We start from the raw sequence: 6680 nt of genomic DNA, 5'->3' as shown, positions 1-6680 counted from the left end.
CCTGGCAGGGCCTGAAGGGGCTGCAGGAGAGCTGGAGAGGGACTGGGGACAAGGCAGGGAGGGACAGGATGGGGAAATGGCTCTCCAGCACCACAGGGCAGGCTCAGACAGGATTTTGGGAAGAAATCCCCTGTGAGGGTGGGCAGGCCCTGGCACAGAGATGCTGTGGCTGCTCCATCCCTGGAAGTTTTCCAGGCCAGGCTGGATGGGGTTTGAAGCAGCCTGGCCCCATGGGGAAAAGGAGACTCAGGAGTGACCTCACCACTCCCTACAGTCCCTGAAAGGTGTTTGTGTTCAGACAGCACTGACAGAGCCAGAGGACACAGCCTCAAGCTGTGCCAAGGCAGGTACAGGTTGGATATCAGGAAAAAGTTTTAAATGGAAAGAATAAGAAAGTGCTGGAATGCTCTGCACGGGGAGGGAGTGGAGTCACCATCCCTGGATGTGTTTGGAAAAAGCCTGGATGTGGCACTGGGTGCTGTGGTCTAAATGAGGTGTCAGGGCATGGGTTGGACTCGGTGGTCTTTGAGATCTCTTCCAACCCAGAATTCTGAGTGATTCTGTGATTCTGTGTGATTCTGTTTGATTCTGTGTGATTCTGTGATTCTGTAATTCTGTGTAATTCTGTGTCTGTGATTCTCTATGAGTCTGTGTGATTCTGTGTTTCTGAGATTCTGTGTGATTCTGTGATTCTGTGTGATTGTATGATCGTGTGATTCTCTGTGATTGAGTGATTCTGTGTGGTTCTCTGTGACTCTGTGATTCTCTATAACTGTGATTTTGTGATTCTGTGTGATTGTGTAATTCTGTGATTCTGTGTGACTCTGTGATTCTCTATAACTGTGATTTTGTGATTCTGTGTGATTGTGTAATTCTGTGATTCTGTGTGACTCTGTGATTCTCTATGACTATGTGTGATTTTGTGATTCTCTGTGATTCTGTGATTCTGTGTGCTTGTGTGATTCTCTGTGATTCTCTGTGATTATCTATGACTCTGTGATTGTGTAATTGTGTGATTCTGTGATTCTGTGTGACTGTGATTCTCTATGACTCTCTGATTTTGTGATTGTGTGATTCTGTGATTCTGTGCTTCTGTGATTCTGTGGTTCTGTGTAATTCTGTGATTCTGTGATTCTCTGTGATTTTGTGATTCTATATGACTGTGTTTTTGTGATTTTTCTGTGTGATTCTGTGATTCCATGTGATTCTATGATTCTGTGATTCCTTCCTTCTCTGTGATTCTGTGATTGTGTGATTCTCTGTAATTCTGTGATTCTCTGTGACTCTGTGACTCTGTGATTTTGTGATTCTCTGTGTGATTCTGTGATTCTCTGTGTGATTCTGTGATTGTGTGATTCTCTGTAATTCTGTGATTCTCTGTGACTCTGTGATTTTGTGATTCTCTGTGTGATTTTGTGATTCTGTGTGATTCTGTGATTGTGTGATTCTCTGTGATTCTCTATGACTGTGATTGTGTGATTCTCTGTGTGATTCTCTGTGTGATTCTGTGATTCCAGGGCTGCTGCAGGACCCCCCTGCCCTGCTGTCCCCCCTTGTCCCCCTGCCCAAGCCGGGCAGGGAAGGCAGAGGCCACCAGGCAAAGAGCCCCAGGGCCACCAGGGTGACATTGCTCCCAGCCCAAACCTGCCCTGCTCGGGGAGCATTTGTGCCAGGGACTGAAATAATGCACACCTCAAACACGGAGATAAAATTCTGCTCATCAGAGCCCACCCCTCCTTAAAGAATGCCTGGTGGAACTTTGGACTGAAATTCCAGCTGCCGAGATTAGATAAAGGGAAATCGATTCTCCAGGGGAGAGTAAAGAAGTAAACAAGGAAAGGAACTCGAGCCAGGCCCAGCAGCCAGAATTGTGCTCAGAATCAGATCTGCCCTGCTCCAGTGGAGATCAAAGGGGATCCTTGGAGCATCCCTGGGGTCCACCCATGGTGATGTTTTCTCCATTCTCTCTCTGCCACTCTCTTTCTGTCCCCCCACCTATTTTCTGTTTCTTCCTCCCTCTCTCTCACACGTTTAGTGCCAAATAAATTAATGTTTATCTGGCATACGGTCTCGTTTGCACCTTAATTCGGGTGAGGCATTCCTGATAACGCTGATAATTCTAATTATAATTCCAATTAATGATAATTCCGATCCCGACCCCTTTGGATCGCTGGGGCAGGTTGGAGGAGCGAGGGGGGAGCTCCGGGGGTTTATTCCCATCCCCTAAAGAGGGGCCCTGGGGGCGAGAGGGGTCTGTCGGGGCTGGGCTGGCCCTGAAAGGGCGAGTGAGGCCCCGGGGGCACGAGGGGCTGCGGAGGGGCGAGGAGAAGCCCCTGCCCGAGCAGGATGGGGAGGGGGAGGGCACGGCGCTGCCCACCGTGATCTGCAGAGCCAGGTACTGACACAGAGACCCCCGGGACAGCCGGACACAGGGCAGGTACTGACCACAGAGACCCCCGGGGACAGCCGGACACAGGGCAGGTACTGACACAGAGACCCCCGGGACAGCCGGACACAGGGCAGGTACTGACCACAGAGACCCCCGGGACAGCCGGACACAGGGCAGGTACTGACCACAGAGACCCCCGGGGAGAGCTGGACACAGGGCAGGTACTGACCACAGAGACCCCCGGGGAGAGCTGGACACAGGGCAGGTACTGACACAGAGACCCCCGGGGAGAGCCGGACACGGCCAGGGCAGGTACTGACACAGAGACCCCCGGGACAGCCGGACACAGGGCAGGTACTGACACAGAGACCCCCGGGGACAGCCGGACACAGGGCAGGTACGGACACAGAGACCCCCGGGGACAGCCGGACACAGGGCAGGTACTGACACAGAGACCCCCGGGGACAGCCGGACACGGCCGGGGCAGGTACTGACACAGAGACCCACGGAACAGCCGGACACGGCTGCAAGGACACGGCCAGGGCATCGCCCGGAGCCCCCAGACCCATTTCCTGCCCGGCCCCACCCGTGAAGAGAAGGGAGAAGCGCCCCAGGACCACCTGGCCGCGTCCCCCCGCATCCCCCTGTGTCACCCCTGCTCCTCCCGTGCCCCTCGGCCGCGCCAGCCCCCTTTTCCCCTTCTCCCCTTCTCCTCTTTTCCCCCCTTTTTTCCCCTTTTCCCCCTTTTTTTCCCCTTTTCCTCTTTTCCCCCTTTTTTTCCCCTTTTCCCCCTTTTTTCCCCTTTTCCCCCTTTTTTTCCCCTTCTCCCCTTCTCCCCTTTCCCCTTCTCCTTCGGCTCCTGCCCGGTGCCAGCCGTGCCCCGGGCTCGCTGCCCGGCCGGGGAAGGATCTCGGCGGTGTCAGCGCGGCTCGGACCTGCCCGGGCTCCGCCGTTTGTGTTTCAGGGCCGGGATGGCTGCGGGAGGCACCGGGACAGGGGAGGGGGCTCGGGGGTCTCTGCCTGGGGGAACGGGGCTGGCACTGAGGGGCTTCCCCTCCTCGCAGCGCTGCTCTGCCCGCGGGCATCGCTGTGCCCGGGGCAGCAAAACACCTGCGGGGCGGCCGCACCGCTGCTCGCCCCGAGAGACTCTGCTGGCCACGGGAGACTCTGGTGGCCACGGGAGAGCCACTGCTGGCCACGGGAAACTCTGCTGGCCACGGGAGAGCCACTGCTGGCCACGGGAGACTCTGCTGGCCACGGGAGACTCTGCTGGCCACGGGAGAGCCGCTGCTCGCTAATGAAAGAGCTCTGCTGGCCACAGGAGACTCTGCTGGCCACGGGAGAGCCGCTGCTGGCCACGGGAGACTCTGCTGGCCACGGGAGAGCCGCTGCTAGCCCCCGAGAGAGCTCTGCTGGCCACGGGAAAGCTCTGCTGGCCCCAAAGAGCCGCTGCTCGCCCTGGCAGAGCCTCTACTCGCCCCAGGAGAGCTCCTGCTCGCCCCGCAGCCCTTTCCCTGCACGGAACGGATGCCTCCGGCCGTGCCCCCTCGGAAGGAGCCCGGCCCAGCCCGGCCCAGCCCAGCCCGGCCCGGCCCGGAGCGGCTCCGGTGTTCGCAGAGCCCCGGGCAGGTCCCTGCGTGTCCCGGAGCGGCTCCGGTACCGGGGCAGCCCCAGGCAGGTCCGCACACGTTCCCAAAACGCGGCGCGGACGGAATTCGGGCCCTGCCCACCCCTGGGGGTCGATCAGAGGGTCCGGGCGCTGCCCCCGCCCCTCCATCCTTCCCTTCCTTCGTCAGCAGGCGCCAGCGCCAGCGGAAACTTTGAGTAACCGCGGGAGGCACGGAGATTGGCACCTGGCGGAGCTGTTGGCACCTGGCGGAGCTGTTGGCACCTGGCGGAGCTGTTGGCACCTCCCGCCCTGCCCGGGGCCACGGGCAGCGCGTCCTGGCAGCCGCGACCGCGGCTCGGCGGCTTCGGGTCCCGGCTGGAACCGGCACCGGCACCGGCACCGGCACCGGCACCGGCACCGGCACCGGCGGGAGCCACCCGGCACCCACGGGAGACCCAGGGCACCCACGGGAGCCCCTGGGCACTCACGGGACCCCCGAGCATCCAACGACACCCACGGGACCCCCGCAAACCCACGGCCACTCACGGCAGCCCCGAAACACCCACGGGAGACACTCGGGCACCCACGGGAGCCCCCGAGTATCCAACGCCACCCGTGGGACCCCCGGGCATCCACGGGAGACCCCGAGAACCCACGGGAGCCATCCGGGCACTCACGGGAGCCTCAGGGCATCCAACGCCACCCACGGGAGCCCCCGAACAGCCACGGGAGCCGCCTGGCACCCACCGGAGCCCTGGGCATCCATGGGACCCCCGGGCACCCACGGGACGGCCAGGGCATCCACGGGAGCCCCAAAACACCCACGGGAGCCTCAGGGCATCCAGCCCCGCACACACACGAGACCCTCGGGTATCCACGGGAGCCCCCTCAGGGCCCCTCCTCGCCCACGCCCCGCTGCCCCACGCCCCGCGGGCCCCGGCAGGGCTGGGGCGGGAGCGGCTCCGGGGGCCCCGGGGAGGGAGCGGGACACGGGACAGGAACAGGGACAGGTTTTACTGGAGAGAGCGGGACGAGGGCGGCGGGGGAGGCGTTCCACGGGGCAGGGACCGCAGGGAGGGGCTGGGGCCGGGGGTGGGGGCTCGGCGGCGCCGGGGAGACCGGCGGGGTGGGGTCCCGGTGTCCCGGGTGGGGTCCCGCGGGACAGGCTGGCGCGGGCGGCGCTTCGGGGCAGGGAGAGCGGCGGGGAAGTTTTGTGGGGCGGCGATGGGAACAGGGAGGGTGCTGGGGCGCGGTTTGGGGGGCCCTGCTCTGAGGGGGCTGGGGGCAGCTCAGAACCCCTCCCCAGGCAGTTCTGGGGTCCTGCCCGGTGCCCGAGGGGGGCTGCTGCCCCAGGGACACCCCCAGGGTCCACAGGGACATCCGTGGGGTCCACAGGGACACCCCCGGTTCGCAGGGACACCCCCGGAGTCCCGCCCGGTGCCCGAAGGGGGCTGCTGCCCACAGGGACACCCCTGGGGTCCACAGGGACACCCCCGGTGCCCAGGGACACGCCCCGCACCCCGAACCCACCACACCGGGTACTGTGGGGTGCTGCCAGACCCCCCCTGCCCCATCCCACCGCCTGCCCCTTCCCCAGCCCTGCGTGCCAGCGGAGTCTGGAGACTTTTCCCGGGAGCCATCACCTGCTCAGGTGTCCCCTGTGCAGCCAGGACGTGCCCAGGGTGCCCCGGCCCGCGGTGCCACCCCGGCAGCGCTGCCGCATTCCTGCCGTGCCGGGGATGGCGAGGGCGCTCCCGTCCCCGCAGTGCCCGGGTCGCAATGCCCAGTCCGGCTCCTGCTCGCCCCAGCCCGGCTCCTGCTCGCCCCAGCCCGGTTCCTGCTCGCCCCGGCCGGGCTCCTGCTCGCCCCGGCCGGGCTCCTGCTCGCCCCAGTCCGGCTCCTGCTCGCCCCAGCCCGGCTCCTGCTCGCCCCGGCCCGGCTCCTGCTCGCCCCACTCCGGCTCCTGCTCGCCTCAGCCCGGCTCCTGCTCGCCCCGGCCGGGCTCCTGCTCGCCCCAGCCCGGCTCCTGCTCGCCCCAGTCCGGCTCCTGCTCGCCCCGGCCGGGCTCCTGCTCGCCCCAGCCCGGTTCCTGCTCGCCCCAGTCCGGCTCCTGCTCGCCCCGGCCGGGCTCCTGCTCGCCCCAGCCCGGCTCCTGCTCGCCTCAGCCGGGCTCCTGCTCGCCCCAGCCCGGCTCCTGCTCGCCCCAGCCCGGCTCCTGCTCGCCCCGGCCCGCCTCCTGCTCGCCCCGGCCGGGCTCCTGCTCGCCCCAGTCCGGCTCCTGCTCGCCCCACTCCGGCTCCTGCTCGCCCCGGCCGGGCTCCTGCTCGCCCCGGCCGGGCTCCTGCTCGCCCCAGCGCTCCTACCTGCGCTCCCAGCACGGGCGGCCCCGGCAGGTGCCCGCAGTCCCACGGCTCTGCCGCTGCTTCCTGCCCGGCAGCGGAGCGCGTTTAAAGCCCGCTCCTTCCCCGCCCCTGGCGATGACAACACGGCCCAGCCCTCGCAGCAACGCGCGGGCGGCCCTCGGCCCGGCGCCCTCAAAACCCAAACCCAAACCCAAACCCTAACCCTAATAAAAGCCCTTAAGCCATAACCCAAACCCAAACCCAAACTTAACCCTAACCCTAACCCAAACCCAAACGTAAACTCTAACCCTAACCCTAGTCCATAACCCAAACCCAAACC

The 6680-nt window shown here is 64.0% G+C and overlaps 1 protein-coding gene across 1 annotated transcript in view; it reads right to left on the bottom strand.

The window, feature by feature from the left end:
• The window catches only part of EPPK1 (epiplakin 1), a 34440-nt gene extending 27982 nt beyond the window's left edge, over positions 1-6458 (bottom strand). The window contains exon 1 of the mRNA XM_056484948.1: positions 6362-6458. The gene's annotated coding sequence lies outside the window, so the exon portion shown is untranslated. The remainder of the gene's footprint in view (positions 1-6361) is intronic.
• Positions 6459-6680: the final 222 nt, after the last annotated feature.

This window comes from Oenanthe melanoleuca, chromosome 2, assembly GCF_029582105.1.
Source record: "Oenanthe melanoleuca isolate GR-GAL-2019-014 chromosome 2, OMel1.0, whole genome shotgun sequence".
NCBI lineage: Eukaryota > Metazoa > Chordata > Aves > Passeriformes > Muscicapidae > Oenanthe > Oenanthe melanoleuca.
This window is presented reverse-complemented; position numbering and strand designations above follow the sequence as displayed.